Source organism: Triturus cristatus, chromosome 5_1 (assembly GCF_964204655.1).
Source record: "Triturus cristatus chromosome 5_1, aTriCri1.1, whole genome shotgun sequence".
NCBI lineage: Eukaryota > Metazoa > Chordata > Amphibia > Caudata > Salamandridae > Triturus > Triturus cristatus.
The window spans coordinates 810,183,660-810,207,912 of NC_140587.1; positions in this window are offsets into that span (position 1 = coordinate 810,183,660).

The window sequence follows — 24,253 nt, forward strand, 5'->3', positions numbered from 1 at the left end:
CATTGCTATGTAGACAACTTGGCAAATAGTTTCTTGAACTCTCAGGAAGAATGGATAAAACTGACACCCTTATTGTTTATTCTATATGACGCTCAGAGTGGGTGTTATTGTCCACTGACAATAATCTATCATATATTGTTTTTAAATAGATTTACTTTTTAAATGTTTCAGAAAACAGCAGTGATAAGACTGAATAAAAAGAGCCTTCTACCAAATCCATTCCACACTAGTGCACTGGAAATGCCAATGGAAGCAGGGTGCTTCAGCTCAATATTTCCTGCCCTTTGCTAAAGTGCTCGTATTTCTCTTGGCCCTAAATGTCATTTCTTTCTATCTGAGAGGAAGGGTCCACCTCGTTTGCACATAACTTGTATTTGTAAAGCGCACGTTTACCCAAGGGTATCTTGTCGCTGAATAACAGATTTTTATTATGACCTAACTCAATGGTACTAATTTTATCGATTTCAGATGGATGAAAGGCTGAGTGGACTCGCCGGGATTTGAACCTGTGATCATGAGGTAAAACACAGGCCCCTACGGTGACTATTCAGTCCACTTAGCCAGCAGACCCAGCTGCACATGACACGTCTAGAACCTCTGGAATCAGAACTGAAGATTTGGACATATCTGGGGGTAGTATGAGCAGCCTCGCCCTGTCCCTGAACCAGCCTACCTAGGGGCATATTTACAATAACTGGCGCATCCCTGCATATCAGCAGGGATGCGGCAGTTATTGTGCGCCACAGCTCCGCCACCATGGATGCGCCGCATTTACAATGCGGCTCACCATGGGGCAAAACGGAACAGATGCGTGATGCATCTGTGCCGTAAAAGTGGCGCATTGCTGGAGTTGCGTCGCAAGCGCGTCGCAGCTCCTGCAATGCTCTGGGGGTCCTATCTTGTTAATGTTGCGTCAATCCTTACGCCTGCTTCAGGCAGGCGCAGGGTTGTGACGCAGCATGGGCCTAAAAGTGACTAAGTGAAATCTTATAGATTTCAGTCAGCCCCTTTTAGGAGGCGTTCCTGCGCCGGAACACCCCCCCTGCGCAGGAACGCCTACATGTGGCGCAGAGCTTTACAACGTGACGCATCTCCCAGATGCATTACGTTGTAAGTACCTCTCACCATGGCACAGGATTTGCGCCGCCGCTGCGTCACAAAAGTGACGCAACGGCGGCGTAAATGAGGCGCAAGGGGCTTGTAAATCTGCCCCCTAATCTTTAGTGTGTCACCTCAGCATGCACAGGGTTCTGCCACAGCTACGGTATATGGCATGGCTCGACTAGGGCCCCAATGGAGAATGTTGCCTTTGGGTGGGGCCTGTGGTGAGAACCAGTACTTCTCGTAACCCTGGTTAGGGTTGGCAATATCTCAGTAGTTAAAGCACTGCATAGCTCCCCTTGTGACCAACATTCATTGCTGTTCCGAAAATGTATCTCACTCATTTGGTGCAAATGTACATCAGTGGGCAGCATGCTGGCCTCTTAATGGGTTCTGCTCAAATCAGATTGGCAGGGCTAAGCCTTCTGTGTTTACATTCTTTTATTGTAAATATTCATAGCGCCGGTAGTTGCCGCTAGTTTTGTGCTATGCATATAAATCCAACTAGAGAAATATAAAACTCTTGCTACAATGAAAGCACTGACATTGACTCACGCACACCTACAGACAGTGGCACATTGGATAGATAATGCAGCATTCGTCAAACACGGCACCATTATACTATGTGGTCGGCAATCATGTTGCTCCCAACAGCACTGGGATCAGGCACAAGCAATGAACATTGCACATCAGACATCACCTTCACCAACACAGTTTAAAGATACCACACATCCAGCAACAACAGGACCAGAATGTTTCTAATCACTGAACAAAGCATGTTGTCAGCATAAGGGGTGCACACAGAATTACTAAAAGCCTTCCAGTAGTCTTCTCCAAAACCAAAACCACATACCCACAGGTCATTTACCATGATGTTGCGACCCAACTAGAAATGGAAAATGTAAGAAAGTGGGTTATTAGTTGAGAGGGTTGGAAGCCTCACTCAAATAATAAACACAACCATTCGCAGGGTGAGTGACAAAAGTCACTAAATAAACCTGTTCTTCACTCTCTGATAGCATAGCACAAAAGCAGTAAGGTTTAACTTAAAGGCAATATGTAAAGTATTTATGTAAAACTCAAACTGTAATAGAGATAGAGTACAAACACTGTTGTGTTTCAATTTAGATGTCCCTATATAGGTTTTCCTAAATCATGTCCTTATGTAGGCACAATTCGCATTGCCCTTATTTAGGCATAGAATCCCAGTCTTTATTTAGGCATTTGCCATGCTATCCAAATACAGGCATGGTCACCTACATCCGTCCATCCCACGTCACAACAAGTTCTTAGAAACCAGACCCTTAAGCCATCTGGACTTTCCTTAGCTAGGATTATTGATTTCTCCAAGAACTCATCTATTATGCATGAACTACTATTCCTTTGGGGTTCATTCATGACGTCTTCCTCTGCCCGACTATACGTCAATGCTAACATTCCTAAGCACTTTCCAGGTATAAATATACCTTCCCTTACCATGGCAAACCACGGCTCGGCTGCACAGCTCAATACGGCTCCTCACGGCAAGTTCGGAAGAATTTGAGTCCCCGCCTGTCGCACTGACCAGACGCTGTCATCGCTGCTTGCAGAGAATCCAGCTTCCAGTGTTCTGACTCCCTTCGCAGGGTGTTAGAGTTTAAGACCCGCAAAGAGATTCCCACCTCTCTCATTCTAAGGTATGGAGCTGACTAGAATCTAGAGGGACTCTTGGCATATGCAAAACTATAGCATACCATACTATAAAATACAGCAACTACTTCTTACCTTGTACTCCACTTAGGTTAGGTACACTGGGGTAGAACTATTTAGAAGCATCATACAAGTATCCACTTTTTAGTCTCTGTTATTTATGTATGTGTGTATAGCTAGAAGACAATGCTGTTGCAGTATTATTTCTTCTTACTGCTTATGCTGTACGTATTATATCTCTCATACTGTCTTGCGATTGTAACAGCTCATATCTCTTACACGAGAAACAAGACTGTTCAATAAATCCTTTTTATTGAAACGCCCATCTATCTATTTCTGTGTACTCTGAAGAAGTTTATGCGGTTTCCAGAAACTACTCCCTTCTTGTTTAGTCAAGGAGTTTCTAGTGGCCTCTGAGTTAGCTGGCACACAAAGTAATTAAGTTTAATGTAGTCGATAGAGGCATACTGACCTCAGTCCTATGCCACAACTATAGTGTATATTATTCCAATGCGCAGAGCCTATAAGGGAAATAGGAACTATACTACAACACAACATAAGAAAAATCCCAAACTAATATATTAAAATAGAGTAAATTGTAATAAATAAAACAACACCAAAACATCAAAAAAACAATCAGTAGAACCGGAGTTATTATATTTAAAGATTCTAAATGAAAATTGTGCCCAAAAGCACAAAGCGCCACTTGTGTGTATCTAGTGGCACTGGACCAGATCAAAGTCAGAAGTTCAGGCTGACCGTGAAGGAGCGCAGGTCAGATACAGAGGCCAGGTTAGTCCAGGTGTAGATTTTACCTTCTCAAAGGCCAAGTCCACGCGAGGAACCACAGGTGGAACTTAGAGTAGGCTGGGGTCGCAATTAGTCCATTGTCAGCAAGAGGAGCAGGTCGCCGCTGGAGCTTCGCTTTGGTGGTTGACATGGATGCTTGCTGTTTGGGACAAAGAGCAGGTCCTCTCTGAAGCTTAGGCATGGCGCGAGACACAGTGGTTGTTACTTATGTGGAAGGTTATGCTTGACGCAAAGAGGCGACTGTCGCTGAAGCTTTACATTGGTGGGTATCGTAGACAGACGTTTGTTGGCATGAAGAGTCTGCTCACAGTAGGGAGGAGGCCAAAACTTCTAGATTTTCACGTGGTGTTCTGTTTTAAGGCAGGAGGATTACCCTCTGATAACAGCCAACGTCCAGAACACGGGGGCATCTCTTAGGCATCAGGACTCACTCCAGCAGCAGAGCCCAGGCAAGTTCAGGTGGTGGTGGTGAGCGGGCAAACTGCAGGGAGGCCTCTGGAAGCATGATGTGTTCCTGTAGCTCAAACAGGAGGTCAGCCAACTAACCGTTGGATTCACTTCTGGGGACCTGGCTTGAAGGCAAGCTGGTCTAGTCTTCCTTCTTCAGACAGCAGGGCTTCTTCTAAATCTTCCACAGCTACAAGAGTGTTCTGATGAGAGGTGCCTTCTGAAGGTGCCACATTTATTCCTCCCAGCCATCCTGTTTGGAAGAACCACTCCCTCCACACCCAGGCCCCTTTTGTCCTATGTCTGGAAGGGATACACTTTTACAGTGTTCTGTGGGACTCATTGAACTCGGAGAGTCCAGTAATTAATGTACTATTATAATAACCCAGCAATGGCTTATTACATGAATTATGCAAAAAGAAAACACAAGACTGAAAGTGTTCCTGTTGCCGGTATATTACACAGATTATATGCAGTAGTCAGTATGACAGTGAACAAAAGTGGAGACGAAGCAGAGCTCAAGGAGGTGAATAAACATATATAACATATAAATAAGACACTGTACAATACCCCTGGCTCCATACATGGTTTTCAGATATACACGTTAGCATGTTGTGGATCAATAAACGGTCACTATCGATCACACTGAATCTGGGACCCAAGGGGGAACATTTGTCGACGTTTCGATTGTAAATAAATGAAGGAGTCCCTTCAGGACTAAGTCATCTGGCTAAGCACCTACATATAAATGGAGACAGAAACCCAGACCCAGTCATCAGTCTGATTACACTTCATATACACATATATCAAACCATATTACGAGATCACAAGGTCTCCAAACACTCGCCAATTGTGAGTACTTGTTCAATGTGCAGTTCACTCCACAGACACACCACAATCAATCTGACGTTTGCCTGCGATAAATTCAGACATGTTCTCAGATTAGCGGTGCACCTATGGTCCATCACCAAAGGTACTACATGTGCCAGTAATCACCAATGTGTGTGGTTACCCACTGTGAAACCATCACAAGAGAAACCAACCAGTGCTCTTCATATCACCATGGGTATGTTCCCTAACTCAATGAATGCTATGCTCAAGCCTGCACAGCGTAAAAGTTATCACTGGTGGACAGAGACAGACAACATGCTTGTGGATTGCCGGTTCACCTTAGCATTATTGGTGATAGTCAATTCACCATAAACATGCACAGTCTATGCATTTGTTCAGTAGCACAAAATAATACACCAAAAGCTCATGAGCATCACTGGTGTTGAAGTCAACAAGGTAGGGCCAAAGAGCTGAAAATATTCAAACCAACACAACAGCTGCTATCTAAATACGCAATATTATTGATAGTCAGCATCAGTGCATGGGCAAGTTCATCATAAACATGCACGAGCTATGCGTTTGTTCATTAAGCGCACAACAATACCCACTTAGTGAAATGTGTGTACCTGAACGTATCACATTCACATTGCCTCATATGTCCGTGGTCCAAGCAACACTCATTTTATTTTGTGTATTGAGCTGCGTAAAAACCAATGTATAAATGCCAAACGCATGCTTAATCAGCCATCCACATGCAACAATCAATAATGCTCCGCCAGCTCTGTGTTACTTAAACTCTGTCTGCTGTTAGTACTGTAGGGTGGCCACTTCATCAAATCCTTCCAATTCTACTTTCAAGTAATCCTGCCCAAAGACATACATTTAAAGCCATCACTACTATGTAACCAAATCTTCTGTCCGTGCATTGGACACAAGTCCATGATGTGCTCTTACCCCCGCACGGTGAACTTCATCTACCAGAAGTTGCCCCTAAGTGATGCATTGGAAATGCACTAGGTCTTGCAATTTTTGAGTTAGAGCTATTGACATTGTAAATGGCAATGTCTTGTATTATGTGTTATGGAGTATATGTATGTGGTGGGCAGTGGAATTATGTGGGTTAGATTGGATTAGTTATGTTGTGGAATTGTGTTGTGTGGAATTATTTGGTGTGGAGTGGATTTGTGTAGTGTAATTATGTGGCATGATGTGCTGTAAAATTATGTGGATGGATTTGGGAGTAGAGGTGGGGCAGTCCTCGTCAGCTGTGGGGCACACATTTTCCATACCCAGAGAGACAGGGCTTCATGCATTCCTGATGGGGCATCTTCTTGTTCTCTTTGGCTTTACCTCAAGGGCCAGTAATTGTCCTTTAGGCCCTCTGGTAACTGGTGAGTTGGCTGCTGTCAGCAAGTGGTGTTGGAGACTTAAGTAGAGGTCACAGCCAATGGAGTTGCCAATACAGTTCATCAGATAGGTGTGAATTATTGAGCATCTGAGTGATTGTAGGACTGCTTGCCCTCTACCCATCCCTGGGTAACCTGCAATGAGGGGAATTGTTCGAGCAGGTGGCACACAATCCTGTTAAGTTAGTCTGAGTTCTCCTTCCAGAGATTACAGTAGCCAAGCAGGCGATCCTGTCCCACTTGTTGGGGAAAGGGAGAGGTGGACAGAGCCTACATCCGACAGATGTCATGGAGACAGAGTGCCTCTGGGTGGGGGGGCTCTGGTGTTGGGGAGAGAACCCCTGTCGCCTTCCCACATCTGGTGCGCTTTGCCAGACCATGCTGAGGCCTTGAGGTCTGTGTTTACAATTTCACGTAAGATGTTTGCTCTATAGGTATCTATTGACAAACAATTTCTGGCCATCATTAGTGAAAAGATGTAAATATAAGCTAGGTAAAAAATGCATCAATCAAGTCAATAGAGATGAGCACCAGCAGACCCAATGATTTTGAACTACAGTCCTGAGATAATAATGCCATTGCCTGAGAGGCTGAAACAGCAGGTTATTCTGGGTGTACCAACCAAAGAGACCTGGACATTTAGGGCTTTCAATACAAGCAGCCCATAATTTGATTTGCAAATTGCACTCCAGGTAAATGACGATACCATGGTCTGTTATACTAACCGGGGTATGCGCTGTATATGGCTGTGTGCGAGTTTCAGACCTCGGAATGGGTACGATGTGATAATTGCCCATGCCCCCCTACACACCCATTTTGGACATGCTCAAACTCAGGAATTACGCAGTTTGCCTGTATGCATTTATGACATATTGTATATGTTGCAGACAGAGGTGGGCGAGCCAGTAAATTAACAGGTAGGACTGAGCTAGAGCAGAGCTAAGGGTCTGACTGTGTGAGCCAAGCCCTAAAAATGTTTGCCTTTTAAAATGTCAGACAAAATATGATTAAGTCATATCTCAGTTCAGCTTTCTTTCACATGTGGAACATTTGACATTAATATGTCCATTAAAGCAGTGCACTGAGAAGTACTTATTAAAAGTGATAGGTTTTTAAGCATGAACTTAGAACCTTTCTTCCCCCGTCCCCACCCTGGTGAAGTGCCATTAGTGAACTAAAAGAGTTGTCACATGCACCCTGTATGTGGCCTAGATTCTTGTAGATAATGGAACATTATAGTCCTTTAAATCAAATAAAATATCTTTTTGCACAGCTTATATTTGTAACTCAGGATTTTAAAGGTGCTTTCATTTGTCCTAGTGAAAAAAAAGGAGAATCACTCAGATAAAGCAGGTTTGTTTGATGCAGGTTTTCTGGTTTCACTTTGTATACACCAGCCACTAAACAGATATCTCTTTGGGTCTCCTTTGTAACTCAAATACTAGTGCTTTGTTTGACCTCTTTGTGCATGAAGGTAGATGAGCGATGGTGCGGGCAGAAGTCATATTAACAGCTGGACACCTTTAGCAGAGCCAGGCCCAAGGTTCCAACAGAACCTTTAGCAGATCCAGGCTCCAGGTTCGAGCTTTCAGTGGCTCGCCCACCTCTAGGTGCAAATCACGCGGGCAATAATTGGAAGGATGCGCAATAGTTGGACTCATTGTAATCCCATATTTGCAAACAGGAGTTTGCTTCTGAATCAGAATTTGCTCGGAAAGGTAAATGAGTCTCATAGATGTAAACGGGCACAGCTTATTTGTGGGAAATAGTGCATATCACAAGGCACACAATATACCACCCCGAGGATCCCATCAATTTGGGAAATTCAAGTATCCATATCATAAAACAAAAGTCAGGATTCTTGGAGGAGTGTGTATATTTCTGAATAAATGTATACAGCATATATGCATCTGCCATGTCTTTTGACTATGTTCACCCCGTCCTGTTTAAAAATTGATAGTCACGTGCAAGGCAAACCCTTTAAAGCCTGCGTTTCATTTAATGAACAGAAGACATTGCAGCCACTCTGTTACCTCGCTCGTTCCTAGGAGCCTCTAACACACTTGCAGCTCCCGCTGTGCTGTCCCCACCACTCCGAGCAGGAGGCTGTTGTCCAGTCTGCTCCTCTGTTTTATTGTGTCTGCTTTATTCCAGCATAAGGGTAATTTACAGTCCACGTGCATCTATTTCTGGGTCAAGTGACACACCTGAATAAATAGGGCCAGATTTACAAGCCCCGTGCGCCACTTTTGCGCCGCCGTTGCGTCACTTTTGTGATGCAGCGGCGGCGCAAAGCAAGCGCCATGCTGCGCCAGATTTACAACGTGACGCATCTAGGGAGATGCGTCATGTTATAAAGCCCTGCGCCACATTAAACCTGCGTCAGGTTTAATGTATGCAGGGTGGGAGTTACATCAGAAAAGCCTCGGAAATCCTGACGCTGGTGCGTCAAATCCTTACGCCTGCTTCAAGCAGGCGTAAGGCGTGACGCACCATGTTAGGGATAGGGTAGGTTGGAACAGTGCTGAAGTTGCGTCACGCTTGCGACACAACTTCAGCACTGCGGCAACCTTACACCGGCAGATGCGTCACGCATCTGCTTGTCCTTGCGCCACGATGCACCGCATTGTAAATGCGGCGCATCTGCGGTGGCGCAAGGGCAAACTTGCGTGACGCATCTTCCCTGGCGCAACCCTGCTGATTTGCAGGGATGCGCCAGGGAACATAAATCTGCCACATAATTTTTTGGGGTCCGTAAAATGGGTCCTTATTCAAAGTCCATGGAACAAAGCCAAAATAACAAGGAAGGGTCTAGGGAAATGAGAATAAGCAATTTAGGAGAACGATGACAGCAGCGCCGAAGGAGCAATGATTTTCTGGAACTGGGAGGGCATGAAAGCAGGATGGGAGAGAAGCCGATAGGGGGTAGAACAAACAGAGGGGGGTGCAGGAAAGATGACAGAAACAACAGGGACGGAGGGTGCTAAGATGCACTAAAATACTGCGCCGAAGTTGAACATGCAACCAAAGAAGAGCCCGGGAGGGAAGCTGTGTAAAAAAAAAAAAAATCCTGCAGCAATACTCCAGAGCCCACAAAGTACATACAACAGGTCATCCTGCAGCACAAGCGCTGTAGGCTTGACATGAAAAGACACAGCAGATAATAGACTGCCAACCGTGGCCGCATGTTGTGTGAAGAATACCCAAGCCCAAGACTAAATTCAGGTTTCATGAATTATTTTAAAACACTGATTACTTCGAAACAGGATGCATACTTGAATTGTTACAATAAGGGGTGGGGGCAAGAATATGAATAGGTGAATTCCTTAGAGTTTTGCCAGCAAACCATAATCAGGGAGTCTCACTAGTAGTCCCCATGGTTTATAAATACTTGGATTGTGTTTCTTCAGTGCATCGTATATCAGAATGAAATAATCAGTTTTGAACAACAGAGGTGAGTCCCTTCATAAGGAATAAAGCAGTCAGCATAGATTTAGATGTGAAATAAGAGACCCTTTTCCCTTCATTATGGCAAAACTGAGAGACGCCTAAGTTCATTGACATTGTTCAGGTCATCCTGGGTAGTCTTGAGCATGTCCATCCATTTGCCTTCACGCCCGTCCTGAATGTGTTTGATGTTGCCTTCGCAACTGTTCAATGACACAACTTCGGCCACCTGCCAGTATATTTAATTCCCAGTGTGCGACAGTTCTTGAAAATGCAGTATCAACAGTGCTCCTTCCACCTCACATCTGACTATGCTCCTGTGTTGGGCGATCCATTATTCAGTCATCTGCGTAGTATGTCCAACATACACTTTTTTACATGGCATCTGATGATGTAAATTACATTTCTGGTGTTGCAGTTAGAGAATGCTGCCAGTTTTTACATCCTATCTGGCCCTTCTAGAATATTATTTTTTGTGTTGACATTTTTTATTGAATTTTATCATGAAATACAGAGTAACACAGAAATACTAAAACAATGAATTATTGATAATATTAAATACATATGTTGATGATAAATATGAATCATATTATATATAAATATTAAAATGAATAAATCAGTGAGTAGATATATGGTATAAAGAACATGAATAAGAACTGGATATTATACATATTATAATATATAAAATATGAATGAATCTAAATATAAAAGAGAATGACTTTGTACAAGAAAATTAAAATAATTAGATCAGAGCACAAAAATTAAAAAGGGAGGAGAAAATTGATATGAAAAGTGGAAGAAAGAAGAAAAGAAAAGAAAAGAGATAAACTGTAAAGAAGATAATAAGAGAACAGTGAAGGATAATAGAGCCAGAGGAAGGGAGGGAGGAGAAGGAGGACGGGAGTGGGGAAAATAAATGTATGAAGGATAAAGGAAAGGGAAAAAGAAAAGAAATACACAAAATATAAAATAATGAATTAGTTAATTCAAGTGTTTGTATTAGGAGAGAGAGTGGAGTTGGCATCAGTGTTAATTTCAGTTTTTAAAAAAGAAGACCAGGTCTGGAGAAATACATTAACTTGATCTTGAAGGTTATAAATTGTGCGCTCATGTAAGGCTGTTTGCATCATTGCCACCAGCCATTCTTCCTGAGAGGGTGGAGAAGGAGACTTCCAATGACGCAAAATACAGATTTTAGCTGTAGCCAAGGAAGTGTGTAGAAGACGTATTTGTGATTTAGAAAGTTTTGGAAAGTGTTGAAAATCATGTAGAAGGATTGTGGCAGGTGTAAATTGAAGGATAAGGGCATTGTGGAATGTAAAGTCTTGCCAACAAAGGACCAAAAGGACCTTGTTGCTGGGCAATCGCAAATTATATGAACTATGTCACAACCAGAGGTGGAACATCTCCAACAAATAGTGTGTGAAAGCAATCCAGCTTATGTAACTTAGTTGGTGACCAGTGCCATTCATGAAGGATTTTAAATATACAAAATGTAAGCCTTGCTTCACGAACGCCTTTATGTAATCCCTCCAGTATCTTGTCCCATTCAGAAGCCGTAAATGAAATAGATAAACGAGATTGCCATTTATTTTGGAGAGCATACGAGAGAGATTGTGAAAATAAAGGAGACATAAAGGTTTTATAAAGACCAGAGGTCACTCCTCTAAACTTTCCCCACAGATTTAGGTAAGATAGTATTGGGGACACCTGCAACACCCAAGGGGGAGATCCCAAGTGTTTCCTCAGACATTGTTGAAGTTGAGAGTATCTAGAGGAGTGTTGTATAGGAAGATTAAATTCCTCACATAATTGACAAAATGATTTAAAATTTCCATCATGAAGAAGTTGATCTGGGGAGTAAATACAGCTGCTTGCCATAAAGGCCAGGATAAAGTGCGACCATTGATACGGATAGCTGAATTGTTCCAAAGAGGAGCCTTAACATGAATACGCGCGTTTGCGCCTAGTATACGATGCCCCCGTTGCCAAGATTTGTGCATGACTGATAAGATCGGATTCTTGGGATCAGAAGAACTAGTGCCACTACCATATAAAAGAGAAAGATCTGAGTTAAGATGACGCTCAATGGAAACCCATTGTGGGACATCTTTAGTTCCTGGCAAAAAATAAGAAAATTGGGAGATGTGTAGAGAAAGGGAATAGTGTTCAATGGATGGAAGACCCATACCTCCACATAACTGATGGGCTTTTAATTTTGTTATAGCATGACGGGGTTTAGCTGAGACCCATATAAAAATCTTAATCTTAGAATCTATTAATCTAAGTGCAGCTAAAGGAATCTGGAGGGGAAGCATACCTAAAACATAGATGAAACGAGGAAGGGTGACCATTTTGATAGCTTGTACCATACCCCAAAGAGATAAACCCAGAGCTTTCCACTTATCAAAATCCCTCTGCATATGAGAAAGTAAAGGAGCTAAGTTATCTGCAACCATATCTTCCAAACCTTTGGTGACCAAAATTCCTAGATATTTAAGATGTGAGGACTGCCAATGAAAAGGGTATCCATGAATCACTGCCCTTGTAGTGCCATTAGAAATGGGTAACGCTTCACTTTTGTCCCAATTTATTTTGTAACCCGAAAAGGAGGAGAAATCATTAATAATTTGAAGAAGGGATGGAAGAGATCGAGGAAGATTAGTAAGAGTAAGAAGAATATCATCTGCATATAAATAGATTTTAGAATGTCCAATTGGGAGAGGCACACCTATAATATCATCAGATTGACGGGTAGCAGCAGCAAGTGGTTCCATAGCTAAAAGAAAAAGAAGGGGGGACAACGGGCAACCCTGACATGTTCCCCTCCGTATTGGAAATGCATTGGACAAAAAAGCACCGCAATTAACCTGAGCTGAGGGATTGTCATATAATAAACACACTTTATTGATGAATTGATCACCCAAACCAAATCTATGCCTAATGGTAAAAAGGTATTCCCACTCAATGCGGTCAAACGCTTTTTCTGCATCAAGCAAAACGGTCAAGGTATCTTCTCAAAGATGTTTAGCAGACCACAAGGTGTGGGCCAGGGTGCGGAGATGGTTCCGAGAAGAACACCCTGATACAAAGCCTACTTGAGTGAAATGTATTAAAGAAGGCAGTACTTTGCGGAGTCGAGACGCCAAGATGCTAGCCAAGATTATAATATCACAATTTTATGATTCTTTATCAGCCTCAAGAAATGCAGCATGTAACGTATCAATTATACTATGACCTGCCCATCTATAACATTCAGCAGGGAAGCCATCTTCCCCAGGAGCTTTATGATAAGGCAGAGCAGTAATGGCTTTAGAGATCTCATCTCTTGTGATTTCACCATCAAGCAGAGCTCTACCATCATCAGAAAGACGCGGAAGACTTACCTTCTCTAAAAAAGAGGACATCTTACCTAGGTCTATTTGACTACCTGGAGTATATAAGGATTGATAAAAGGAGGCAAATTTATTAACTATCTCTTGGGGCCTTGTAAGTATGTCACCTTGAGTTGATCGAATAGCTGGAATAGCCATTGCTGCTTCCCTTTGAGGTAATTGTGCAGCTAACAACCTCCCGGCCTTCTCCCCTTGCTCGTAATGTCTTCCTTTCATCCTTTGTAAAGCAAATTCAGCTTTGGATGTAAAGAGACTATTAAGAGACATACGTGCTTGCTCCAATAACTTGCGATTATGTAAGGTAGGATCCGACGTATATAAACGGGAATAGAGTTGAATATCTCGTTCTAATTCTGTCTGCTTTGCAATATTATTCTTATTGGCAAGTGCTGCATCGCGCATTAGTTGCCCTCTAATAGTGGCTTTAGCCGCCCCCCAAACAGTTCTGCTGGAGGTGACAGAACCCTGGTTAATAGAGAGATATTCCTGTAGATGGGATTGTAACTGAAGTTTACCCTTAAGCGTCCTGTGTCTTTGAATGCTCATACGCCATGGTTTACGCCCTGGCCGGGATAGACCTAAATCTAAAGATAAAAGGACAGGAGAATGATCAGACAAGGCTGCTTCTAGGATATGTGATTCCGTGACTAATTGAACCGCTTTGTGCGATATCATAAAATAGTCTAAGCGGGAAAATGTACCATGTGAGGATGAGAAGACATATATTCTTTGTCTTGTGGATGACTAAGACGCCAATGATCAACCAAACCGTTATCCGAAAATATGTAATTTAATACCGCTCTATCTGCTGCATTGGCCTTATCAAACGAACCAGTTTTATCTAAAATAGGATCTTGTACCAAATTCCAATCCCCACCAATGAGGTATTGCGAGGCATCAATTTCCGTGAGGAGGCAATTCAATTGAAGGAAAAAAGACTTTTTAGTGCCAATCGGAGCATAAATAGACCCAAGACAGATGTAAGAATTCCCGATACGTAATTTGGCAAATACATATCGACCATCAGGATCTGACCAAGTCTTGGAGATCGTGACTCGAAGTGATCTGCGGATAAGAATTGCAACTCCACATTTGCGGACAGGATTAGTATCTGTGGGGTCATTTTTGTGAATGCTGCTGTGAATGACCTTCCCCACCCAATCTCTGCAAAGTTTGTCAGATTCAATCTCATCGAGGTGTGTTTCTTGTAATAAAGCTATGTCTACATGTTTGGACTGTAAATAAGAAAGTACCTTCTTCCGTTTAATGTAATGAGTGAGGCCATGGACATTCCAAGTAATGGTAGATAAAGGATGAATATTAGCCATGATGGGATACAATCAAAAGGGATTGGGAATCAATGTATTAGTCAAAAATGGGAAAAATAAGAGGTAGGAATACAGTGGGAGGGAATAGGGCTGTATGGTAAGGGAGAGTACTCTGGTTGATAAGAAATAGAAAAGTGTAAGAAAATAAGAGTTTTACAGGTTAAGAAAGTTTAGTATATGAAAAGAAAAAGAGAAGAAAAGAAAAAGACATATGGAGGACAAACGTGATAAAGAAGCAAATAAAGAATATAATAAAGTATTGTATAGAACAATAGAGAAAGATATAAGAAAATGTAAAAGAAGGTTCTTATTGATATATATTAGAGAGATCAAAATGTTCTATGTAATCAGTATATTTCTGGCTGTTAAAATATAAAAGAGAATCAAAAAAATTGATATAGATTCGTTACCTACAACTTTTAACTTTTAACCGCGGGTCTGGGCTCACTGGAGCACCACTACGAGTACAGACACCTTAAGGAGGGTGGACAATTAAAATGAATATCAGCCAGGACAATGAATTAGAAAAGCTGTAAAGAGAGTGAAAACTCCTGTGACCCAAATACATATAATAGTATGTGTTAGGAGGATAAGCACATTTCATTAAGAAACATAGATAAGCATTAAACGGGTCTAAAAGCAATAAATGAATGAGAATGAATACCAGAAGGTAACGTAAACTATTAAAATTATCATTCATAAATACAATCCTCATAATATTTACATAATAAACGACATTTGATAACTTAAATTCATAAATAACTATAAGAAAAAACGTTGGTATTATTTAGGAAAGAATGTCAGCATTGTAAAGATGGATAAAGAGCCTGTTCTTAAAAAGTGAGATAGTAATACATTAAAAGCACATATCATAGCATATAACATATGACCAATGTGAAATAAAATTAAAACAATGTTTAGAATAACATTCTTTTGATAAAGGGACTGAGATAAGATACATATTAAAATACATAGTAAGTATATCCATAAGGAAAAACACTCAGTAATATATTATAATCATCTATAATAAATATAAGTAGAACTTATTCATCTTTCTGGCTGAAGAGTAAGATGTAAGTAAACACAAGGAGTAAGCATTAACTGAACTTAAAGAGTCAGGTAAGTTGATAAAACAATATTAACTAAGACCGTAACTATGAGGATAATAAATAGGGACTCAACTCATTCTCCATCTGGAGCAGATTTTAAGGGAGATCTGGACTTATCTCTACGTTGATCTTGTCTGGTAGTAATTACAGACTGCAAGGCGGACGCTTGATCCTCGTGTGTACGAAAAGGTCGCTGTGTTTCTCTACCTCGAGGACGCACATCCCCAAGGTTGTGACGCCTTTTATCTGTCGACTGTTGAGGTTGTGTAGAACTTTGACCAGACTGCTCATGAGAAATATGTTGTACATCCATATCCTGAACTGTTAAACTGTCTAGAAACTGCTGTAAGTCTTCAGGGTTGTCAAAAAATCTTGTGATTCACCATTTTTAGTAAGGCGGAAGCGAGCTGGGTCAAACAGGCCATACTTGATATCCAACTTCCGCAGTTGTGGTCGCATAGCTAAGAATAGTTTCCTTCTATCGTTGGTTTCTCTCGAGAAGTCAGCTGCCATATGTATTTGATGACCATCATAGATGTAAGATCTTTGTGTGCGAGCTGATATTAATATCTGTCTGACTTGCTCATGTCTCAGAAAACAAGCAATTAGAGGCCGTGGTCGAGAATCCAGGTTTGGTCGTGGAGGAACAATACGATGAGCACGTTGGATTTCCAATGGTGGGTCAAAAGTAGTACCAAGTAATTTGGGAAGAATTTTACATAGAAATAACCGCGCATTTTGGCCTTCAATTTTCTCCGGAAATCCAAAGAAGCGAACATTTTCTCTTCTATTGCGATCTTCCAAGTCAACAAGCTTACTGCGAAGAAGTAGAAAATCCTGGTCCCTGTTTTGTACTGAGTCAAGCCTGTTTTCCACTACAGTTAATCGCCGATCCAGCCCATCAGTTTTTTGATGAAATTGCGCAATATCCGCTCTAATGGATTTGGCTTCTATCGTGAGGGAGGAAATGTTATTATCCATTTCTGTCAGACGGCAACTAATAGTTGAAATTTCCTGCAAAATACTATTCATAGTTGCTGCTGATTCAGCAGTTGAGTTGACCAAAGATGAAGTAGGTGGTGATGGGGGTGAACCTTTAGTAGGCATAGTGCGCCGTTGCTTATGTGTGTCTACAGGAGAAGACAATGTAGAATTTTTGTTGTAATTTTTGTGATTAGACATCTGTAAAATGTGTCCGCAGAGTGTTGAAAAAACCAGACACAAATGAAGCGATTAACAATCAGATGCAAACAATTGGAGCACGTAGGGGTTAATATGAGGGTGAAAGAGTAAACTTATCACACTTAATCCTGTAGGCTCACGTAAATAAATATTTTAGTCACTTACCGATAATAATGACAAAAATAATCAGTCACAAATGACAATGTATGGCATCCTATGACATAAAATATTTAGTGTTTGTCACTGAAAAACAACATCAGCATAAGAAACTAGTAAGATACAAATTATAAGAAAAAAAGAGCTCAATCTTCTACCTCATTGTGTATAAAATCATTAGACCTTCATAACATGCAATATAAAGCTGACAGTGTGTTCACATCATTGAGCAAAAAAACGCATAATATGCCATAGAAATTCCTCATAAATAATACTTCATAGGCAGAAAGATATTTTCACTGGACAGTGAGGTGGTATTAAGTGAAGATATTGCGCATTACCAACATGAAAGGGCGCTTTGAAATGAAGAGTAACAGTCTATCTGAAAGCATGTTGGAAATGAATGTCACAGGAGAGAAAAAAGTATTAGTTGACCTGTAACTCCATTCTTGAATTTTACTCTCTGCAGGTGTTGGCAGACGAAGGTTGGAGAATATAAAAAAAAGAAAAAACAGTGAAGAACTTTAATATTTCACACATTAATGGAAGCGCAAAAGGTTGTGTGTGAAGTTTCAATAGAACAGCTGAGTTCCGATACTTCAGAAGTATTTGGTGAAAGAATAATTGTTCCAGTCAGAGATAACCTTGAAAAGGGTGTTGTCATTGCAGGAATTAATCACAGAAGCAGAAGGCAAAAATACTTCTTACTGGCTGAGAAATATTGAAGCACTGAACGAAGAGAGCCTTTTTCCACTTTGCCCGGTAATAAAACCCTCTCAGGAATGCAGCCAGAGGGGCTCTCCGGTTACGCAAGAGCCAGGCTTCTGAGGCCTAGGACATGTTTGCCGGAGCTGAAAGTATTTCAGTCAGAATTAACCCTAAAAAGGGTTGTTCGACTCTGAAATTCAGCCACAAGTAAAAGCGCTGCTGTAGGAAGGCATAGCTGTCACAGGGATGATCCTAGCTGAGGTGTAAAGTGCGCCATCTCCGTCAAGGGTCCTTCTCGCAGTGGAGCCTCACATTCAGGCGGCCATCTTCCTTCGTGGCCAGACCACGCCCCTTCTAGAATTTTAGTGTTTGCAGTGAATTCACATACTGCACAACCATCATATTTATGGTGACCTATCACACTTGAAGACACCACAAAGCTCTTAAGTGGTGATTCTTAAGGGGACCTTTATGTGCTCTAACTGCATAGTCCCTGATGTTCTTGTTTGTCGTGAATGCAAATAAGGGACCTCCTTGCATGTGCCACGTACGAGTTGCCAAATAATCTTGATCTTCTGCACCTCGTTGCTTGTAGATGAGAAGGTGCTTAGCATCACTACTCTTTCTGCTTTGTCTCTTGTTTTGGGTGTTAGTAGGAAATCCCCAAGGCAGAACCAGGCCCTCTTCATTGAGCTAGTTACACTCTTCTTCAGTAGCCCTTATCTAGGAGTTTAATCTTCAACTCTTCTGCCTCTTGGAAAAAATCCTTTTGCATTAACAACTCCTCCGTAATCTGAAACATTACCATACGGTAGGTTATCTCTGATGACACGTGGGTAGTGGCTGTTATATCTTAATAATGAGTAGACGTCTGCAGTTTTTTTTTATAATGTTGTGTAAATGATACCTTCTTGGTGTCTTACTGAGAGTTCCAGGTAACTCACCTCAGACCTTCTAAGATTCGCAGTGAATTTGAGATCATAATTCTGATTGTTTATCTATTGTAGAAAAATGTTGAGTTCCCCACTGCCATGCCATATCAGAAAGATGTCATCTATGAAACATTCCCATTTTCTGATATTGTGTAGGAATGGGTCACTTTAGTTATAAATGACCCCCTCCTCAAATTTGCCTATGAACAAATTCATTACATTTGCAGCAAAGCATGCTCCCATGGCCACTCCTTTCTTTTGAATGTAGAATTCATTCTTGAACATGAAGTAGTTCTTATTCAGTGCCACAAATATCAGGGTAGTGATGAATTCACATGTTGCCTCATTCCTCTCACCTAGTGAAACACATTCTTGTATGACCTCTATCGCCTCGTCCTAGTTGATGTTAGAGTAGAGAGACTCTACATCAAGGGTCACCAGTATGTCTTCCCCTACTTCGATTTCAAGTCCATCCATGTTATTGATAAACTGCATACTGTCTCTCACATGGGATCTGAAGTTAGGGACTTCATCTTTAATGTGTAGATCAATGTACCTGCAGATGGGTTCAAGTACTGAACCATACCCTGAGACTATGGGGTGTCCTGGGTTTTTTTCTAAGTTTTTATGAATTTTAAGTGAGGTATATATCACTGGAGTGCGTGGATGTGCTTTGTTTGTTCACTTTGATCTATTGTGCCCTTATCAAGTGCATTTTGAGTGATATTGTGTATTTCCTCTTGAATTGTTTCAGGGGATCCATGGATATTCTCTGATAATGTCTGATGTCAGACTATTGTCTTTATATTTTGTTCTCATAGTCTAGTATGTTCTGAATAACAATGGTGCCATCTGCAGGTACATTGATCTGCACATTAAAGAGTAGATCCAACTTTACCATTAAAGAGGATTTTAAAATGCAATTCAAATTAGTGGAAGTAGTATTTCTCCAGCTGTTCCCAAACTGAATTTATCGCTTATTAGGTGTAATAAGGTAACCCAGCATTAGTCTAAGGAGACATCTGCTCCCAAACTGAATTTATCATTTATTAAGTGTAATAAGGTAATCTAGTGTTAGTCTGTGGATAGATAGCCTTACAACAGTAAAACATGACTTTAAGAGTATTTTACTGCCAGGACATGTAAAATGTAAATACACATGTCCAACTTTTTAAATATCATGCACCTTGCCCTATGAGTCTTTAGCTCTTACCAAAGAAGTGACTTCTAAGTATTAAAAAAGAAGCTTTAGGCCTAGCAAAAGTTAAATTTTGCCAGGTCGAAATGGCAATTTAAGACCACCACAGGCTGCTGATACAGCCCAGAGACACGTTTTACAGTTCTACTTTAGTGGATGGTACATTGAGTTTAGCTTCCCACTAGAAGCATTTAATTTACAAACCCTGTGTGGTACAATTCACTATGTACCTATAAGTAATTTAAATGTGCGACATAGGTGTCTGACAATTTTCATGTATAAGAGAGAGAAAACAAGCACTTGGCTTCTGGTTAGAGGGGGGTCAAATGCACAGAGTCCTAAAGCCAACAAACACAAATTCAGCAAAAATATGGGGATGAAGGCTAAAAAGTCTGGAGTAATACCATGCTAAGGATGTCAGGTCTAACACGTGTCCTCCCCCCAGCAGACAGCAGGGAGAACTACCCACCATCCTGAGAGTTCTCATCACTTAGGCATTACAACCTGGAGAGATCCTCAGCATTGGTGTGGTCAGACTCAGGCCAATGTTCGACCATTAAGTCCATTCTCTGCATTGAAATGGATCACCTCAACAGTTTGGGGATTCTAACCCCTTATCTGTGTCAGCCATCTAAGGGGGTCTACTGTCTGTCTGAACCCATAACTGAGTTCCAAACAAGTATGGTGTCAACTTCAGTGCCCAGACCGCCGCAAATATCTTCATTTGTATTGGGTTCTACCTCTCTTCTCTTGGAAGTATCCTCCTGCTGATAAAGGCTTCAGATTTGTCCAAAACCTCATCATTTAGCTTGAGAGAACAGCCGCAGTGCCATACTCTGATGCATCCATCGGCACAATGAATTCTTTGGAGAAGTCAGGTATCTTGAGCACTGGTGCTGTGCATATGGCCTCCTTAAAGGCGTCCAATGTTTTCTGTCACACCTATGTCCAGATCACCTTGTTGGGCTGCTTTTTAGAAGTAAGTTCTTTTAAGGGGCAACATTGGTGCTATACCCCCTAACAAATCTCCTGCAATATCTTTTTAGCCCTAAGAAAGCTTTCTCCTCACTCTGGGTCTTGGAGGGCTTCCAAGCCAGAATGTTTTGTATTTTGGGCCGGAGGGGCTACACTTTGTCCCAATCAACTTGGTGGCCCAAGTACACAACAGATCCCTGTTCTATCTGGTACTCACTGACCTTAACAGTCAGCCTATCCTCTGCAGGGCCTGAAGCACTGTTGTTTAAGTAGGTAGCACTGAACTCCTACAAACCAGCCAGGATCGGGTTGACCAACGTCTCTAAGGTAGCAGGGGTATTCTTTAACACAAAAGGTATCACCATAAATTGGCAGTAGGCCTCTTCGGTAGAGAATGTAGACCTCTCCTTGACCCCTAACAACTCAGTTAAGGAAATCTGCATGTACCCTGTTGTCAAATCAAATGTATTCAGAAACTTGGAAGCTTCCAACCGGTCAAGGAGCTCATCATTTCAGGAGATGAGGTGTCCATCAGTCTTGGTGCCCAAGTTGAGCCCACTATAGCTCACACAGAACTGCAGTTCTGGAGTGGCACCCGGTGGGGCAGGCTTGGGTATCAGAACCACTGGACTAAACCAAGGGCTGTTGGAATGCTCAGTCATCCCTAATTCCAGCATGTTTGACACATCCTCCTTGATAATGATTCTCACTTTATCAGACAGTCTGTAGATGTATTCTTGACAGGAATGTTGTCCCCTGTGTTGATGTCTTGAGTACACCATGTGGTGAGCCTGGGGGTGAGTGTGAACAGGGAGGAGAACGGCTCCAGTACCTTGTGTCATTCTCTCCCCTGGTTTGGCATCAGATAAGGGACAAACAGTACTGAACCATCTTGCTTTTTAGTGGAGAGGAAGTCTGGGAGAGGTTCATTCTCCTCCTCCTCACCTCCATTTGTTACAAGGAGTAAGATAACTTCAGATCGCTTGAAGTGGGGTTTGAGGTGGTTGACAAGCAAGGCCCTCTAAAGGTTCCAGGGGGTTCTGAGATCCACGAGGTAGGGGACCTCCACCTTGTGATACTTGACCTCGTAGGGCCCTGTCCACTGGTTCTGCAACGCCCAGGGCATTGTCGACACTTTTTGACCAGAGTGAAACTCTACTAAGGTGGCCTTTTGGTCATGCCAGGGTTTCATGACTTCCTGGCTGCCTCCTGGTTCTCAGTAGCCTTTTTACAAAAGCCCTTCATCTGAGTCCCAGAGAGCCATAATGTAGTTACTAGGGGTGGGTGGAATGTCTTGGTTTACAAGAGTAACACGGCGTTCTGGACGAATTTCTCCAACCACTGCGTGGTGAATTTTTTGTCTTAAGGCTCCAGAAGCACCAACACGAGCGAGATTTAGCGTCTCCTAGCTCTATTTTCTAGTACAGGCAGTCTCGAGCAATCACAGAGGGAGAGATGTGTCTTGAGTAGATTTTCGACTCCAGCGGCAGCAAAATGAACTCGAATGGCCACATGCTCTTGCGCACCTCATGGTGCAGATGGCACTGTTTTTTTCATCACAGCTCGGGCTACTGGTGCTAAATTGCAGCACTGCTTGCACTTTTCTGCCCATTGACAGAATTCAGCAGAATCTTGCGAGTTTTTATGTAGCTCCTCTTTAGGAAGCTTCTCAGAGGTAACTTCCACTGCTCCTTTACCAGGCTGAAGGACCCTCTGATGGTGTGGCCATACAGAAGTTTGAAAGGACTAAACAATTCCCCCCCTTCTGAGGCACTTCCCTGTAGGCAAACAACAGCCATAGCAAGAGGATGTCCCACTTATGCCTTAAAAGCTCTGATAGGCCCATGATCATGCCTTTGAGGTTCTTATTGAACCTTTCAACAAGCCCATTGGTCTGGGGATGTTGAGGTGTGGAGAACTTGTAGGTTACCTCAAACTCATCCCACATTGACTCCATGTAGACTAACATGAAGTTGGTGTGCCGGTCAGACACAACCTCCTTGGGGAAACCCATCTGGGTAAATATCATCATTTTTGCCCTGGCTATTGTTGGTACAGTCTCTGTCCTCGGAGGTGTGGCCCCTGGCTGCTGTGTGGCATGGTCCACCAAGACCAGGATAAACCTGTTGTCCATGGCTGTCTTGGAGTCCTGAGGCCAGCAAAGTTGACACCCACTCTTTCAAGTCGGTTCCCATGACAGGAAAAGGAAGCAAGGGAGACTTCAGTATGACCCCTGACTTCCGAATGCCCTGGCAGGTAATGCAGGACCTACAGAATGCATCTGTGGTCCCTCTCATCTGGAGTTAATAAAAGTGCTACAAAGGTTATGATCTGTCCCAGATGTCCTGCCAGGGGTACATCCTGAGCCAGTTTCAGTAAGAAAGGCACTGGAGGATCACCAAGACACAGGTTTGTCCTGGCCCAGGGACCTCACGATTGCTATATAGGAGACCATTCTTCCAATAGATGAGGTGTTCACAAAGGTGTCTCGATTTGCCTGGCCTCCGCTTGTCGCTGTAGGCTCTCAAGACTGAGGCACTCCTTCGGTGACTGGCAGAATTTTGCCTGGGAGGTGCCTTCTTCAGCCTGCCATCCAATTAGTTTAGGTAGATCTTCAAGGGCAGAAATGTCCTGCCCTGTAGGTTCTGGGGCATCACCCACAGGATCATAACCCTCCCAGACCATGGGATCATCTATGAGGGGTTTCTCATGCCCCCTTGCCCCTCCTATTTTTGGCAGGTGCCTGGACTATTGTTCTAGGCTCCAGGTACTTTGGCCTCTCCTCTTCGGCTGCCATGGGCCATGTGGTCAGGCACACTCACTCAGGCAATACTAAGATCTCCAAGTGGGACCAGAACTCCACCTCTTTCCAGATAGTCTGCTCTAGTTCATTACCTAGCAGACAGTCCATGGGCATGGCTGGACTCACAGCTACCTGTAAGAAACATAAGACTCCCCTCCAATCAAAGGGAATCCACCTGGTTGTCTGCTGTCACAACCTGGTGGAGTACACAAGGGATTACCTGCTCCAAGGACACAAAATGGCACCTAACAGTCATACTGGCTCCTGTGTCTCTCAGAGCCTCCACCCTGAGCAAGTGGCTGTATTTATTAGCGTTGTCTGTTATGTGAGCTTTTGGCACCATCTCTCTGTCACCTCTGCACTCCACCAACACTAACTGGGGCAAGCTCCTCCCCAAGTACTACACTAGCCCTCTCCATGGTAGGCCCACAATTGGGGGGCTGCTTCTGGTGCTCACATGTGGGATCCCTGTTGGGCACTGGTAGCTCTCATTGCACTTGGTTATAAAGGGGTCCAAGGTCTTCTTCCCATCGAAGCCACTTTTCTTTTGCTCATGTTGGGACTGAGAATCCGTCCCCTGAGTACCCTTTTGGAGGCCTTTAGAGAACTTGTTTGTTTTTTCCCCATCTCCTCCCTCTTTCTTCTGGTAGGAAGCCTGTCTACCCTTCTGGTGAGCCCCCAAATATCTTTTTCGACACTCTGGTGCAGATCCATAGGTCAACCTCTTTTGCAACCA